Here is a 19115-nt window from a genome sequence, read left to right on the forward strand (position 1 = left end):
AAAGAGAAAGGTGGTGTGTGTGTTCTGCATCTGACAGAAGCGCCCCTGCAAGTGAAAAGGATTCAAGTCAGGAGTGAAGCTAAGCACAGGTCAGGTAGAGGTCCTGAACTAGCAGTGCAGAGTATTGTCAAACAGAAAGATAAGGACTGTAAGAAATGGTGCCACCGGGATCATCTCCCTCAGCAAACCCTCCCCCCTCCTCCATCTCATTGTGCTGTAAAGAATGCTGTGTTCATTAATGTGCCTTTGCATTAGAACTGTGCTGTCATGTACTACTGGGAAAACTGTGAACTGCTGTGCTGCTAAGGAAACTGTACTGTTTGTCACTGGAGCCTGTTGCTGATAAGACTTAACTTGCACTGGATGCAGCTTATTAAATGCTACTGTTCTACCGTTCATGAGGACTCTTGTCAAGTTTGTCTGGTCAGCAAGTGAAACAGACAATTTAAATAATAAAAATATGGGAGGAAGAGAAACCAATCACAAACTAAAATGTTTTTATACAAATGCACAAAGCATGGACAACAAACAAGGAGAATTGGAACTACTAATGCAGGAAAAGGAATATGATGTCATTGGAATCACTGAAACTTGGTGGGACGATACACATGATTGGAATAAAAGGCTAAAAGGATACAACTTATTTGCAAGAAACAGACTTGATAAACGAGGAGGAGGTGTCGCATTGTATGTTAGAAAAGCGTATATCTGCACAGAGATTGAAGCTTCAGAGACTGGGAGTTCTGTGGAAACTGTTTGGGTAAGAATACAAGGAGAGAACAACGGAAAGGACACCATTGTAGGCATTTACTACAGGCCACGTGGGCAAGCTGAAGATATGGATGAACTCTTTATGCATCAAATGACCAAGTTCTCCAAAAAATATGACGTAGTGGTCATGGGAGATTTCAACTATCCAGACATTTGTTGGGAATCTCTCTCAAGTAAAACTAACAGGTCAAGCAAATTCTTATCCTCTCTTGCTGACAACTTTATCTTCCAAAAGGTAGGGGAGAAAACAAGGGGATCTGCTACTTTGGATCTAATCCTTATAAACAGGGAGGAAATGGTTGAGGAGGTAAAGGTGGCTGGGACCCTAGGAGGCAGCGATCATGCTATTATAGAATTTTGGATAACTAGAGGAGGAAGACATGTTAAGACTCAAACTTCAAGGTTAGATTTTAGAAAGGCAGATTTTAAGAGACTCAGAAAGAGAATAGGAGGGATCCAATGGCTGGATGTCCTTAAGGACAAAAATGTCCAGGAAGGATGGGAAATTTTTAAAAATGAGATTCTCAAAGCACAATCGTTAACAATCTCGAAAAGTAGGAAGAATGGGAAGCATTTAAGGAAACCAGGATGGATGAACACAGAACTTAAACATTTCTTTCTTTCTTTTTAGCATGTGTTTATTAAATGGAAAGAGGGAGGCATATCTAAAGAAGATTATAATGCAGTCTGCAGATCCTGCAGGGCACATATCAGGTTAGCTAAAGCTGACAATGAACTAAGGCTTGCAAGAGATGTCAAAAGCAATAAAAAAGGATTTTGGGGGTATGTCAAAAGTAAAAGAAAAGTCAAAGATGCTATAGGATTTTTACAGGATGAAAATGGAGAAATGGTAAGAGAGGATGTTGAGAAGGCCGAACTTTTTAATTCCTATTTTGCATCTGTTTTCTCTCAGAAAGAAAATGTAACATCAACTGATCTTCACTGTCCTTTTAAAGGAATAGAAGAATCCAAGTTATCTGTAAACAGAAAGATTGTGAGGAAATATTTAGCTAACATAAATGAGTTCAAGTCTCCAGGTCCAGATGAATTACACCCCAGAGTACTGAAGGAGATCGTAGAAGAAATTTTAGAACCACTCTCCATAATCTTTGAAAATTCTTGGAGAACAGGAGAAGTCCCAGAAGACTGGAGAAGAGCAAATGTTGTTCCTATCTTCAAAAAGGGGAAGAAGGTGGACCCAGGGAACTATAGGCCGGTGAGTCTGACTTCTATACCAGGAAAGATCTTTGAACAAATTATTAAACAACATGTATGTAAGTACATGGATAAGAATGAAGTGATTAACCAGAGTCAGCATGGGTTTGTAACTAACAAGTCATGTCAGACTAACTTAATTTCCTTCTATGACAGAATCACTGACTGGGTGGATCAGGGAAATGCTGTAGATATAGTATATCTTGACTTCAGCAAAGCATTTGACAAAGTATCTCACACCATCCTTATTGAAAAAATGACCAAGTATGCAATGGACCAGGCAACTGTTAGGTGGATTCATAACTGGCTTAGTGATCGGACTCAAAGGGTGGTTGTAAATGGCTTCACATCCAGCTGGATGAATGTCTCAAGTGGGGTACCACAGGGCTCCGTCCTGGGACCTGTATTGTTCAACATCTTTATCAATGATTTAGATGAAGGAATTGAGGGTAAACTGATTAAATTTGCTGATGACACAAAGCTAGGAGGGATAGCTAATACTAGAGAAGAGAGAGAGAGGATTCAAAAAGACCTAAATAAACTGGAGCAGTGGGCAGCAACCAACAGAATGGTTTTTAACAGGGAAAAATGCAAAGTACTACATCTGGGCAATAAAAATGAAAAAAGCATATACAGAATGGGTGGAATAGAGCTAAGCAACAGTACATGTGAAAAAGACTTAGGTATACTAATAGATCATAGACTGAACATGAGTCAACAGTGTGATGCAGCAGCAAAAAAGGCAAATACAATTCTGGGATGTATTAACAGAAGCATACAGTCTAGATCACGTGAAGTCATTATCGGTCTTTACTCCTCTTTGGTCAGACCTCATCTGGAATACTGTGTACAGTTTTGGGCACCACATTTTAAAAAAGACATAGACAAACTGGAGCAAGTTCAGAGAAGAGCGACCAGAATGGTGACTGGTCTGCAAACCATGTCCTATGAGGAACGGTTGCAGGATTTGGGATTGTTTAGCTTGCAAAAAAGAAGACTGAGAGGAGACTTAATAGCTGTCTACAAATATCTCAAGGGCTGTCACATTGTAGAAGGATCATCTTTATTCTCATTTGCACAAGGAAAGACTAGAAGCAATGGGATGAAACTAAATGGGAGGAGACACAGATTAGATATTAGAAAAAACTTTTTGACAGTTAGGGTGATTAATGAGTGGAACAGGCTGCCACGAAAGGTGGTGATTTCCCCTTCAATGGACGTCTTCAAACAGAGGCTGGACAGACATCTGTCTGAGATGATTTAGTGAATCCTGCTTTGAGCAGGGGGTTGGACCAGATGACCCAGGAGGTCCCCTCCAACTCTACCATTCTATGATTCTATGATTCTATGAACCTACGTGTCTGTGCCTGAGAGAAGCTGCAGCACATGGTCTATGGTCGCCCTGAGTAACGATTCCCCCAGGATTCCAAAGAATTTGTGTAACCTGTCTCGCCCCTATCTGAACCTAGCGGCGTGCGTGTAACATTGGTGGCCCGTACGGGGAGTCCTGAGCGAGAATTAGCATGTAGAGGGAGAAGAGGAAAAGTGTCTGGAAAAACACAGCAGCACAGCACCTCAACTCAACTCTGCTACACCAGTTAAAGGGGACCAGCCCTAAAGAAAACTCACTAGCAGCAATGGATGTGGAAATACAAATGGACAGAATTAGTGAGCTGCTTCTTCAGTTAACCTATGAAGAATTGAGAACAGTAGCAGAACATACACTGCTCAAAAAAAATAAAAAGAACACTTAATCAACAGAATATAACTCCAAGTAAATCAAACTTCTGTGAAATCAAACTGTGCACTTAGGAAGCAACACTGATTGACAATAAATTTCACATGCTGTTGTGCAAATGGAATAGACAATAGATGGAAATTATTGGCAATTATCAAGACACCCTCAATAAAGGAGTGGTTCTGCAGGTGGGGACCACAGACCACATCTCAGTAGCAATGCTTTCTGGCTGATGTTTTGGTCACTTTTGAATGTTGGTTGTGCTTTCACACTCGTGGTAGCATGAGATGGACTCTACAACCCACAGAAGTTGCTCAGGTAGTGTAGCTAATCCAGGATGGCACATCAATGCGAGCTGTGGCAAGAAGGTTTGCTGTGTCTTTCAGCGTAGTGTCCAGAGGCTGGAGGTGCTACGAGGAGACAGGCCAGTACACCAGGAGACGTGGAGGGGGCCGTAGGAGGGCAACAACCCAGCAGCAGGACCGCTACCTCTGCCTTTGTGCAAGGAGGAACAGGAAGAACACTGCCAGAGCCCTGCAAAATTACCTCCAGCAGGCCACAAATGTGCATGTGTCTGCACAAACGGTTAGAAACCAACTCCATGAGGGTGATATGAGGGCCCGACGTCCACAGATGGGGGTTGTGCTCACAGCCCAACACCGTGCAGGGCGCTTGGCATTTGCCACAGAACAACAGGACTGGCAAAGTCGCCACTGGCGCACTGTGCTCTTCACAGATGAAAGCAGGTTCACACTGAGCACATGTGACAGACATGACAGAGTCTGGAGACGCCGTGGAGAGCGATCTGCTGCCTGCAACATCCTTCAGCATGACTGGTTTGGCAGTGGGTCAGTAATGGTGTGGGTTGGCATTTCTTTGGAGGGCCGCACAGCCCTCCAAGTGCTCGCCAGAGGTAGCCTGACTGCCATTAGGTACAGAGGTGAGATCCTCAGACCCCTTGTGAGACCATATGTTGGTGCGGTTGGCCCTGGGTTCCTCCTAATGCAGGACAATGCCAAACCTCATATGGCTGGAGTGTGTCAGCAGTTCCTGCAAGATGAAGGCATTGAAGCTATGGACTGGCCCGCCCGTTCCCCAGACCTGAATCCGAGCACATCTGGGACATTATGTCTCACTCCATCCACCAACATCACGTTCGTTGCACCACAGACTGTCCAGGAGTTGGCGGACGCTTTAGTCCAGGTCTGGGAGGAGATGCCACAGGAGACCATCCGAAACCTCATCAGGAGCATGCCCAGGCATTGTAGGGAGGTCATACAGGCACGTGGAGGCCACACACAATACTGAGCCTCATTTTGACTTGTTTTAAGGACATTACATCAAAGTTGGATCAGCCTGTAGTGTGTTTTTCCACTTTAATTTTGGGGGTGACTCCAAATCCAGGCCTCCATTGGTTAATAAATTTGATTTCCATTGATGATTTTTGTGTGATTTTGTTGTCAGCACATTCAACTTTGTACAGAACAAAGTATTCAATGAGAATATTTCATTCATTCAGATCTAGGATGTGTTATTTTTTTGAGCAATGTATAAAGATGTCAGAAGAACAGATTTCTCAAGCACACAACTGCAGGCAACTGTTAGCTGCCATTAATGCAAAAATGGATGAGCCGGGGGAGAAAGAAGACAAAGACATCATGGGGACATTCCTCCAGGAACTAACACATTTTCTAACCAGGTTGAAGTTGGAGGATGGAGGGGCGGCACCAATTACCAAAAGCGGGAATCTCCGTCCACAGACTGAACTACAGGAATTGAAAGAACAATTCAAAGCCCTAACAACAGCCCTGCAGGAATCGACCAAAACCTCTGAACGGGTGATAGACTCAGACAGGACTTTTAACCTGCTCGGGTTAGATAAATCAGGGAGACAGTCAAATCACCATAAGGAAAGAATTCAAGATCCTGGGATAGATTGTAGAGTGTGAACAGAAAGAGAGACTGTCTTATATGAACTTGTTGCAGCAGATCGATACAGGCTTACAGAAAGGCTACCAGTCAGATGAGATCGTTGAAGGGGTGGTGAAAGCGATCAGCCAAGGACTGAACCTCCGGAGTATGCTAGAAATGAAGAGTCAATTGACCTTGCAACAGCTGAAGATGATTTGAAAAGGGCACTTTAAAGAAGAGAGTACTTCAGAATTGTTCCACCGACTCATTAACCTCTCACAGAAAAATAATGAATCACCCCAAAGTTTCTTGTTCAGAGGAATTGAACTGAAGGATAAACTGTTGTTTGCATCCAGAGATGTAGAAGCGGAGGAGAAGTTTGATGCTGGACTAATCCAGAAGAAGTTCTTGAGATCATTGGGAACGGGGTTAATCAGCAAAGACATCAAGTTGCAGCTGAAAGAGTACCTAGAAGATCCTGTCATTCTGGACAAAGTCCTAATTGAAAAAATGAATGAGGTAGCCAGTTTGGAGTCAGAGAGCGAACAGAAGTTAAAGAAAGGCTCTGCTCCTAAAATCACCAAAATGAGTCAGCTGAAGTTGGAGACCCCCAGTGGCCAGTCAGAAGATCATCATGGAAACCCTCCAGCACCGCCTCCAAGAAGGAACCTTAAATTACCAACAAAAGAGAGAACCGCCAGCACTGACTGGGAGGAAGTAATAGGAGAACTGTGAGCCGAGTTGATTGAGGAGAAAAATTTGATTTGTTCCATGCCAGAACTTGTATCCCTCAGACCCAGGAGTGGGTTCCAAAACAGAAGATACCCTGCTTGTGAAGCGTGTCGTTCATCAAATCTGAGTACGGTGTGTGTCCACTGTCTAAGATGTGGTGAGAAAGGACATTATGCCAAGGAATGCCAATGGTAATGGTCGTTTGGGTTAAAAAACAGGAGGTTGCCAGTGCGGGGCGACTGGTAACCGCAACACGGAGGAGGCCCCAGAAGCAAATCTAAATCTCACCAAACCCCAGAACGGCGCATGAGGTAAAAATGGCTGTGTCAGTACTATCCCCAAGTGTGTTCCCGTCTACAACAGCTGCAAGAGAGACAGGGGCATCACTTACTTAATTCTCAGTGTGGAGGTCAATTGATGTACTCCTGGGAGGAGGATTCATCGGTCAGTAAAGATAGCCTCATCAGCCTAATTGGTGACAGGTGCTTTATACAGTGCCAGCTAGATGGACTCCTGGTAAAAGCATTGTGGGACCCAGGAGCCCAAGCGAGCCTTTTAAATGAAGAATGGCGAAGGCCCTACCTGCCACATACCTGCATTCGGTCCCTAAAAAAACTCTTAGGAACAGTGGAACTCCACAGCAAAGCCATCAACCAGACCGAAATCCCTTTCATAGGCTGGGTGGAAGTGACTTTCCAACTGAGGGCCACGAAGAACAGCAACACGATTGAGCTTTTGGTATCTTTTTTCGTGACCAGTGATCAGAACGTGGCAGAGGATCCTATCCTGGGTTATAATGTAATCAATGAGATCATCGCGAAACATAAGTCAGGGACACTGGTGGTGGATGCAATTGCCACATCACTTGCCATACCCAATGCCATGGTGGAAAATGTGATTCATAGAGTAAAGGAAGCACAGAATACAATGGATCTAAAAGAAGTCAAGGTAGACTGGCACCCAACCATCATCCCTGCAAACCAAATGGTGGGGGTGAGGTGTGGAGTCCGGGTAGAACCGAGAAGAAAAGTCCAGAAAAGACTGTTCGTGCCAAAATACTCCTCAGAACTTCTGGAAGGCCTAGTTCAAGGTGAGACTGTGCTTAGGATTCCTACTGGTGGGTTTCTTCAAGTGACAGTACCGGTGATGAATACTACGAAACACGAAATTAGACTGGATCCAAAGACTGTGTTAGGTCACATTGAAACCGTGAAAACGGTATATCCAGCCAGTGTGAGACCCGGCCAGGGATCTACCGTGAATTCAGTCTTCCCACCAAGGAACAGGAGTTGTCCAGGGGAGGAAATTGCATGACCCACCTCAGGGTCCTGGGATCCCCCAGTATCCCTGGAACACTTGTGTCCTGAAGATATAGTGATAGCAAAACAGATGCTGAGAGAAGAGTGTCATGCATTATCTAAAGATGACTCTGATATAGGCTGTATCCCGTCGTTACAATTGAAAATCTATTTGAAAGACACGACCCCAGTAACCACAAGTTACATGTCTGTGCCGAAACCATTACACCGTGAAGTGAAAGAATATTTACAAGATCTCATCAACAGAAGTTGGGTCCAAAAGTCAAAGTCGTCTTATTCCTCTCCTAATGTCTGTGTTAGGAAGAAGGACGGCACGTTGAGACTCTGTTGTTATTACCGGGAACTATATGAGTGGATCCGCATACCGTTTTGGCTCAGTTCAGCTCCAGAAGAATTCCAGAGGAGCATGGAGACATGTTTAGAAGGATTGAGGGACAATATCTGCCAGCTGTACTTGGATGACAATGTGGTACACAGCAAAACCTTCCCGGAGCATGTTGAACACGTGAGGACCGTATTACAGTGTATCAACAACACAGAGTTAAGTTGACCCCAAAGAAGTGTGAACCGTTCAAAAGACAAGTCTGATTTTTAGGGAAACTTGTGTCCGGAGAAGGATATACCATGGACCCAGCAAAAATCGCTCCAGTACTGGCCTTAAAAGACAAGCGATATTAGCATTCCTCTCGTACTATCGTACTTACATTCGTAACTTCTTCAGGATTGCCGCCCCACTATACCTGCTCTTGGGGGGGATGACAGAGACGACACTACCCATGGATAAAAAGAAGAATGCGGGTAGGACAGGGCTTAAAAGGAACAACGCCATTTCATCCCAACAGCCCATTCTCTGGACAGCAGACTACCAGGAGGTATTGGAAGAACTAGTAGACTTCCTGGTAAAACTTCCCATCTTGGGATATCCTGATTTCAATTTACCATTTGTTCTTCATTGTGACACTTCTCAAGTTGGACTGGGAGCTGCCCTGTATCAACATCAAGATGGAAAATTGAGAGTCATCGGTTACGGTTCGAGAACATTGACAAACGCAGAGAAGAATTACCATCTACATTCTGGAAAATTGGAGTTCCTGGCACTGAAATGGGCTATCTGTGAATGATTTAGAGATTATCTCTACTACAGCAAAGAGTTTGAGGTATACACTGACAACAACTCTTTGACCTATGTCCTTACTACAGCCAAACTGAATGCAACGTGTCAGAGATGGGTCGCTGAACTAGCTGACTTCAATTTCAACATCAAGTACAGGCCAGAAAAATGCAATTATGATGCTGACGGATTGTCAAGAATGCCACTAGAGCCTGAGGAGTTCATGCAAGAATGCTTGAAGGAAGTCAGTTTGGAAGCAATTGAGAGCACTACCCAAGCAGTACAAGCTTATCAGGAGGAAGACACACCATTGTGGTGTCCATTGACGGTGGGAACTACCATAAAAGCGGGAGAACAAGATCACCCCCGGTCTATTCAACAATTACCAAAAGGGAAAATCCATAGAGCACAACAGGAAGATCAGATAATTGGTAGAATACTACTTTATGTTGACCAAAATCGTTTTACAAGTAAACGGGAGAGAGACAATGAGTCACCAGCAGTATCTGTTTTAATTAAAGAATGGACGAAGCTTTACCTCAGTGAGTACGGTATCCTGTATTGTAAAGGAGGACAAAACCGGCAGTTGGTACTGCCCAGAGTATTCCGTAGGTTGGTCTTCAAAGAACTCCATGAAAACATGGGACACCTGGGAGTGGAAAGGACAACCAACTTGATCCATGAACGTTTCTTCTGGCCGTACATGCAGAGAGATATTGAGAGGTACGTGACCAGGCAGTGTGGGTGTCTGAAAGATAAACGTCCCAACACATCAACCCGGGCACCTATGGGCAACATCCAAACTACGTATCCATTTGAGATGATCTCAATAGACTTTCTACATCTCGAGACATGCAAGGGTGGTTACGAATACATCTTGGTGGTGATGGACAATTTCACTCGATTTGCTCAAGCATATGCCACCACCAATAATTCAGGTCGAACAGCGGCAGAAAAGATCTTCAATGATTTTGCTTTGAGGTTTGGGTTCCCTATGAGGTTACACCATGACTAAGGAAGAGAATTTGAGAACCAGCTCTTTGCCAAGCTAGGAAAGTACTGTAGAATTCAGAGATTCCACACAACGCCCTATCACCCAGAGGGTAATGGACAAGTGGAACATTTTAACTGGACATTATTGTCGGTGTTTAACAGCTGATGAGAAGAAAGACTGGAAGAGTTCTCTGTCAAAAGTGGAACATGCCTATAACTGTACAAAAAGTGATGCAACGGGTTACTCACCCTTTTTCCTACTGTATGGACGATCGCCAAGACTGCCAATCGACATCATGTTCGATACTCCGGTGCCAGAGACTTACAGACGTATCCGGAGTACTACCTCTTGAAGCTCATCAAGAGAATGCCAAGAGTGTGCAAAGCAGTCATCAAAGCAAAAGGTGGCTACTTTGAAGAACCTAGAATATAAGACATATTTTCAGTTGTTTCACACTTTTTTGTTAAGTATATAATTCCACATAATTTTGATGCCTTCAGTGTGAATGTACAATTTTTTTGCTTTTTTTTTTGCTTTTGCTGTTTTCTTTTACATGTGTTTGATTCTAGAATTAATTTATTATTATTGATTATGGTATAATTGTGGGACTTTATGTGAATAGACGCTTTTGCCCTTATTTTCCTGACTTATGTGATCTCTGATACAATTTTTTTGTCTATTTTTGTTTTTCAGTTTCTGCAAGATCATCCTATTTGCTTCTTATTGATTTAATATATCACTTATCAATTTGCTAATGAGTATACGTTATATAAATAATGTTTTTATTTTTTTGTTTATGATTATATATTTATGACCTTATATTTGGATGTTTCTTTAGATAACATTGATAAAGGCAAATAGCCGAAACGTTGGATGGATTGCACTGTCTTCCATTTTTGGGTCGCTCTGAATAAAATTTTCCTTTTTGGCATTACACTAGTAATCTTTCTTTTGTGCCGAGGGTATCAAATATATATATGTACAATTTTCATAGTCATGAAAATACAGAAAAATCTTTAAATGAGAAGATGTGTCCAAACTTTTGGTCTGTACTGTATATATATATATCTATAACTTCGTATGTGGAACGTATAGCTTGAACAGATCTGTGAATGTCAGAGTGAATATGACAGATGAGTAAATCAGCAGCTGCTAAGTGTGATTGGTGTGACAGAGGCCTCATGTGTGCAAGGAAAAAAAATGTTTCTTTATGTGAAGGTACACAAATATATTTAATTCTGAGAAAATTATGATAGATAATTAAGTATTATCTACATTATATATATATTTCTATATTTCTTTAGTAATTATTATTTCTTGACTTAGCTAATAGTGGATAAGGGCAACCACACATCAATATGGTTTATAAAGCAAATTTACATTTAGAATAATTTTTCCACATGATAATTTTATAGTATGCAAGGATATTATTTATTTTTAATGGTTACCTAAATAGGTTACACACCTCTTCAGACAAACATATGTTACACATTGATATGAAATTTATGCAAAATATTTATAGAAGAATAATTATTTTTAATTTGGTTCTGATATATACATAAATTATTTTATAAAATAATATTTTTTGGTATTAACCCCTTAAGCCCCGAGGGTGGTTTGCACGTTAATGACCAGGCCAATTTTTACAATTCTGACCACTGTCACTTTATGAGGTAATTACTCTAGAACGCTTCAACGGATCCCCCTGACTCTGAGATTGTTTTTTCGTGACATATTGTACTTAATGATAGTGGTAAATTTCTTCGATATCACTTGCGTTTATTTGTGAAAAAAACGGAAATTTGGCGAAAATTTTGAAAATTTTGCAATTTTCAAAATTTTAATTTTTATGCCCTTAAATCAGAGAGATATGTCACACAAAATAGTTAATAAATAACATTTTCCACATGTCTACTTTACGTCAGCACAATTTTGGAACCAAAATTTTTTTTTCTTAGGGAGCTATAAGGGTTAAAAGTTGACCAGCGATTTCTCATTTTTCCAACAAAATTTACAAAACCATTTTTTTAGGGACCACATCACATTTGAAGTCACTTTGAGAGGTCTTTATGACAGAAAATACCCAAAAGTGACACCATTCTAAAAACTGCACCCCTCAAGGTGCTCGAAACCACATTCAAGAACTTTATTAACCCTTCAGGTGCTTCACAGGAATTTTTGGAATGTGGAAGAAAAAAATGAACATTTAACTTTTTTCACAAAAATGTTACTTTAGAACCAATTTTTTTTATTTTCACAGGGGTAACAAGAAAAAATTGACCCCAAAATTTGTTGTGCAATTTCCCCTGGGCACGCAGATACCCAATATGTGGGGAAAAAACACTGTTTGGGCGCACGGCAGGGCTCGGAAGGGAAGGAGCGCCATTGGACTTTTTGATTGTAAAATTTGGTTGAATAATTATCGGACGCCATGTTGCGTTTGGAGAGCCCCTGTGTGCCCAAAAATTGGAGCTCCCCCACAAGTGACCCCATTTTGATAACTAGACCCCCCAAGGCACCTATCTAGATGCGTAGTGAGCACTTGGAACCCCTAGGTGCTTCACAAATTGATTCGTAAAAATGAAAAAGTGTTTTTTTTTTCATTTTTACAAATCAATTTGAGAAGCACCTGGGGGTTCCAAGTGCTCACTATGCATCTAGATAGGTGCCTTGGGGGGTCTAGTTTCCAAAATGGGGTCACTTGTGGGGGAGCTCCAATGTTTGGGCACACAGGGACTCTCCAAATGCAACATGGTATCCGCTAACAAATTGAATGGAAAATCGGCTCAAATTGTTAGCGGACACCATGTTACGTTTGGAGAGACCTTGTGTGCCTAAACATTGGAGCTCCCCCACAAGTGACCCCATTTTGGAAGCTAGACCCCCCCAAGGCACCTATCTAGATGCATAGTGAGCACTTGGAACCCCCAGGTGCTTCACAAATTGATTCGTAAAAATGAAAAAGTGAAAAAAAAAACACTTTTTCATATTTATGAATCAATTTGTGAAGCACCTGGGGATTCTAAGTGCTCACTATGCATCTAGATAGGTGCCTTGGGGGGTCTAGTTTCCAAAATGGGGTCACTTGTGGGGGAGCTCCAATGTTTGGGCACACAGGGACTCTCCAAATGCAACATGGTGTCCGCTAACAAATTGTCGGCTCAAATTGATTCATAAAAATGAAAAAGTGAAAAAAAAACACTTTTTCATTTTTATGAATCAATTTGTGAAGCACCTGGGGGTTCCAAGTGCTCACTATGCATCTAGATAGGTGCCTTGGGGGGTCTAGTTTCCAAAATGGGGTCACTTTTTGGGGAGCTCCAATGTTTAGGCACACAGGGCCTCTCCAAACGCAACATGGCGTCCGCTAACAATTTGAGCCGATTTTCCATTAAATTTGTTAGCGGACACCATGTCGCGTTTGGAGAGCCCATGATGTGCCTAAACAGTGGAGCTCCCCCACAAGTGACCCCATTTTGGAAACTATACCCCTCAAGGATTTTATTAAGGTGTATAGTGAACATTTTGAACCCAGAGGTACGACACAGAATTTGATAACATTAGGTCATCATATTGAATAAGTTGTCATTAGTCTTGAGCGCAAGTGCTCGCTACTTGAGTTTGCATCGGGTACTCAGGTATGCACCATGTACAGCGTGTGCTCGAGTGACATGCTCGAGTCCCTGCTCCGCATGTTTCACGGTTATTAGACACCCAAAAAAAAACATGCGGGGATCGCTCGTGCATGGCAGGCAATCCCCGTAAAGTTTTTTTGGCCGCGAAGCATATGGGGCGGAGACTCGAGCATGTCACTCAAATACCCACGATACTCAATGCATACCAGAGCACCCGATGCAAACTCAAGTAGCGAGCACTTGCGCTCAACACTAGTCGCCATATCGTCATCTTTTTTTCTTACTTTTGAAAAAAATCCCAACCCCATCACAACCCTAACCCCAAACCCAGCCCTAACCCTAACCCGAGAGTTTATTTTTGACGCCGTTCCTCGTGCGGTATAAGTGATTAGACGACTTTATTCTTCGGGTCGGTGTGATTACAGCGATACCAGAATCATATGGGGTTTTTATGACTGACAGCTGTCACACACTAAAAGACGCATTTTTTGTAAAATCTAGTTTTTGCATCGCCATATTTTGAGAGCTATAATTTTTCCAGATTTTGGCAGACAGTCATGTGATGGCTTGTTTTTTGCAGGATGAGTTGACGTTGTTATTGGTGCCATTTTCAGGCACGTGACATTTTTTGATCGCTTTCTATTCCGATTTTTGGGAGGCAGAATAAACAAAAATCAACAATTCAGGAATTGTTTTTTTTTGTTTTTTTATTCTGTTCCGCGTGTGGTAAAATTGATAAGGCAGCTTTATTCTTCCGATCAGTACGTTAACAGCGGTACCACATTCATATCGTTTTTCTATGTTTTGCACTTTTACATAATAAAAGCAATTTTATAGAAAAAAATATTTTTAGCATAGCTTTATTCTGAGAGCTATAACTTTTTTATTTTTTGGCTGATGGAGCTGTATGTCGGCTTGTTTTTTGTGGGACGAGATGACGTTTTCAGCGGTACCATTTTTATTTATATTTGTCTTTTTGATCGCGTGTTATTCCATTTTTTGTTTGGCGGTATGCTGATAAAGCATTGTTTTTTGCTTCGTTTTTTTTTTTACCATGTTCACTGAAGGGGTTAACTAGTGGAACAGTTTTATAGGTCAGGTTGTTCCGGATGCGGCGATACCAAATATGTGTACTTTTATTGTTTTTTTTTTTTTTTATAATAATATTTATTGATGGGTACATTATATTTTTATTTTTGGTGGATTATTATTTTATTTTATTTTTTTTATATTTTTGCAATTTTTTTTTTTTTTTCCACTTTCTGAAAGTTTATATGCTTTATTACTTTGTCCCACTATGGGACTTTCACTTTTTTTTCTCTGATCGCCTGCATGGCACAGGAATGCAGCACCATCCCTGTGCCATGCAGGCTATCAGCGCTGGACAGGGAGAAGATTGTTTGGAGATGCACTGCACATGTCCAAACAATCTTCCTGCTTGTCTGGTGACCCAGATGTTGTCATGACGACATCAGGTCGTCATGGCAACACCCGGGAAGCCGCGTGAGACAGCGCTGGAAGCCAGAAGAGGAGGTGAGTATCTGCGATCACCTCCCCTTGCCCCCGCAATGCTGCGATCGACTTCGATCGACTTAGATCGCAGCATCGCGGGGGTTAATGTGCTGGGAGCGGTGCAGGACCGCTCCCTGCACATAGTGTCGGGTGTCAGCTGTGACAATCAGCTAACACCCGGCGGCGATCGCGCCCGCACAGCCTGTGTGCGCGCGCGATCGCCATGACGTACCAATACGAGTCTGGCTCTTAAGTCCCAGGGCACAGACGCGTATTAGTACGTCAAATGTTGTTAAGGGGTTAAGGGGGAAAATGTGTTTTTGATCCTGATTACATAATCACTTTTGATCAATACTTATTTTTCACATATTTTAATAAAGAAGAAATATTAATAAGGTACTATGGTATAATTAAGAAGGGTATTACATGCAAAGTTGCATCATTTAATAATTTTTGGTAATACAAGGTTATGACAAATATGAAATCATCCAGATAATGGAAATATAAGGGTATTTTCATGGAGAATATAATTACTCTACATTTGTCATCAATATATAAAGGCCTTATTTTTATTTTTATTCTTATTTTTACTCTTAATTTTATTTTTCATTTTTAAAATTTTATTCTTACTTATTTTCTTATTTTTCCATTTTTTCATTTTTAATTCTCAATTTTTGATTTTAGTTCAGTTCAATATCTCAATTGAGGAAACACATTAATATTTAATAAAGTAATGTCTAGTACAAGAATATTGCTTCATTAAACCCATAAATTCATTACTTAATTCATTCATTCATATATTTATTCATTTTGGTCCATAAGTATACATTCTTTGGTATTATTGGTGTAATAAAGATATAAACACTTCCGGCCGCGACCAATCAGCAATATTGGCGCCAAATTTAAACACCGCTCTGCTGATTTGTCACCGGACGCGACCAATCAGCAGTATTGGCGCCAAATTTAAACCCCGCTCTGCTGATTATTCACAACCACCGGCCGTGACCAATCAGCGATATTGGCTGCAAATTTAAACACCGCTTCGCTGATTGGTCGCGGTGGCTGGCCGCGACCAAGCAGCGATATTGGGGCCAAATTTAAAACCCGCTCTGCTGATTGGTCGCGTTTGCTGGCCGCGACCAATCAGCATTATTGGCGCAAAATTTAAACCCCGCTCTGCTGATTAGTCACGACCGCCGGCCGTGACCAATCTGCGATATAGGCGCCAAATTTTAACACCGCTTTGCTGATTGGTCACGGTTGCCGGCCTCGACCAATCAGCCATTTTGATGCCAAATTTAAACACCGCTCTGCTGATTGCGCCCGGTCGGCCGCATACCTATTCTAGAATACTCGATGCATTAGAATCGGGCCACCATCTAGTTGGTTTAATAAAGATATAAACACTTGTTGTTTCAAAACACACTGACACCTATGGGTTGGAAAAGGTAATTACACCCATGACATAAAAATATTCTATCACATGGAGAACTTGATTGATAATGAATTACTATCTATTATTGTTTATTATTCCAAACATAATTTATTTGATATTTTGATAATAATTAGATGGATATTATTGATTGCTATGGTACGCTGTGATATTATAGGTTAGGAAAATTGCCAGATTTGGTATCAGATTAGGGAATGAAGACTTCAATCAAGACATCGCAATTATGAATTCTATCTTAATAAAGACTTTGAATTTTTATAAATCAAAGAGACTCTCAAAAGTTACAAGAAGAAGCAACCGATACCCAGAGGTCTCAGAAGGTAACAGGTGTGAATGCTGAGTGCTAATAGACTGTGTTCATTACATACAATACAATTCACACCACTGATCACCAGGACGGCAGAGGACGATGATCCTATATGTGCTGGGTTGTGCTCAAGTTTCATCACGTTCCAGTGGTTTCCTATAACCTTCAACGCTTCAAGGAAAGCTGGTGAATAATAAAGGAGCGTCAGGAAGCTGCCAGCCTGACATATGTGTCCTGTACATAAAGGACTGAGTACTGGTTATGGTGCTATATAAAGCAGGGAAGTTAACCCTTGCTTTGCTGACCAAAGACGTCACATCTGTTCCAAAAGTGACATGAGACCAGTGCGGATGAGACGGAGGATTCCAGAATTATCCAAAGACAACGTAAGTCCAGGTGACATCGCACAGATTAAAGCTACATTTCATCCATGGACTTTGTTTTTTTATCAATTGACAAACATGATCTTTCTAATAAAGAGTACAGTTTATGGACTGCACAATAATGAATACAATTATGGACTGTACAATATCTACACGCTATAATTAGTGTTGAACGAGCACTAAAATGCTCGGGTGCTCGAAGCTCGGGCCGAGCTCGCCGTGATACTCGGGTGCTCGACCCGAGCAACGAGCCCAATGTTAGTCTATGGGAGACCCGAACATTTTTGCGGCGGCTCCCCCGGCAGTCTGTAGAAAGCCTAAAAAGTGCCCAAAACGATAGTGACAGTGCTCAAATGACATGGGGACAGCATGGGGATCGCCCCTGGAAGCATTTCTGACCCCCAGGTCACTGCTGTCAACAACGTGGTCAGAGGTATTAAGCCACTTTTACAGGCTCACAATAAAACGTTCAAAAACGAAAGTGAAAGTGCTTTCCTGTTAAATATGTTAACCACTTAACGACCATAGGTCTTTCTGTTTTTGTGTTTTCCCTTTTTTGCTCCCCTTCTTCCCAGAGCCAGAACTTTTTAATTTTCGTTTAATATGGCCATGTGAGGGCTTATTTTTTGCGGGACGAGTTGTACTTTTAAACACCATCACTGGTTTTACCATATCGTGTGCTGGAAAATGGGAAAAAAATTCCAAGTGCAGTGAAACTGCAAAAAAAATGCAATTCCACAGTTTTTTTTTGGGTCCTTTTTTTACCACGTTCACAGATTGCTAAAACTGACCTGCCATCATTATTTTCCAGGTCGTTACGAGTTCATAGACACCAAACATGTATAGGTTCTTTTTTATTTAAGTGGTGAAAAAAAATCCAAAGCTTGCTAAAAAAACAAAAAAAAAATGACGCCATTTCCATTTTCGGAGACCCTTAGCTTCTCCATTTTTCGGGATCTGGGGCTGGGTGAGGGCTTATTTTTTGCGTGACGGGCTGACGTTTTTATTGATACCATTTTGGGGTAGATCCGATGTTTTGATCGCCCGTTATTGCATTTTATTGCAAAGTTGTAGCGACCACAAAAACTTAATTCTGGCGTTTAAAATTTTTTTTCTCCTTACGCCGTTTACTGATTGTATTAATTCTTCTTTTATATTGATAGATCGGGCGATTCTGAACGCGGCGATACCAAATATGTGTATGTGTTTTTTTTTTTATATATATAGATTTTATTTTGAATGGGGCGAAAGGGGGGTGACTTAAACTTTTATATATTTTTTATTTTTTTAATATTTTTAAAAAAAATTTTTTTACACTTTCTGCTTGCTTCTATAGTCTCCAGAGGAAGCAGCAGTTGTCTGATTGCTCCTACTGCATACAAGCGATGAGCAGATCGCTTGTATGCAGGAGAAATGCTCACTTGCTATGAGCGCTGACCACTAGGTGGCGCTCATAGCAATTGAGACATGACAACCACAGGCGTCTGCTGCAGACCCTGAGTTGTCATGCCCACCCATTGGTGACCCGCGATCACGTGACGGGGTCACTGATGGGCGGGGCTTAGGACTCCCGGAAGCGCGAGTTAAATGCCGCTGTCAGAGATTTAACATGTTAACAGCCGCGGGTGGATTGCGATTCCAATAATCAGCTGACATGTGCTCGCTTCAGTGCGGGCTCACCGCCGGAGCCCCCGCTGAACCGGCCTTCCCGACCTGGTGCGTACTATTACTGACCAGGTCGGAAAGGGGTTAAGGAACATCCTTTCCAGGGTAAAGACTTGTGTATAAGGTAAAATAAATAACCAAAAACAAAAATACTCCTCCACACCTTGGGCTATGTTCACAAGTAGCATTTTTTATGCGTTTTTGCACTTTTGTATTGCTTTCAACCGTGACAAATGCATTCACCGGGAAATGTCATTTTAACATTTTACAACCTTATCTGGCCATGTGCTGTGTGACACATGCATACAGTGCTAAAAAGACATGGGAACAGCATGGGGAAGACCCCTGGAAGCATCTCTGACACCCAGG

Source organism: Phyllobates terribilis, unplaced genomic scaffold, assembly GCF_046119375.1.
Source record: "Phyllobates terribilis strain yellow unplaced genomic scaffold, ASM4611937v1 Scaffold_10__3_contigs__length_209671492, whole genome shotgun sequence".
Classification (NCBI taxonomy): Eukaryota; Metazoa; Chordata; class Amphibia; order Anura; family Dendrobatidae; genus Phyllobates; species Phyllobates terribilis.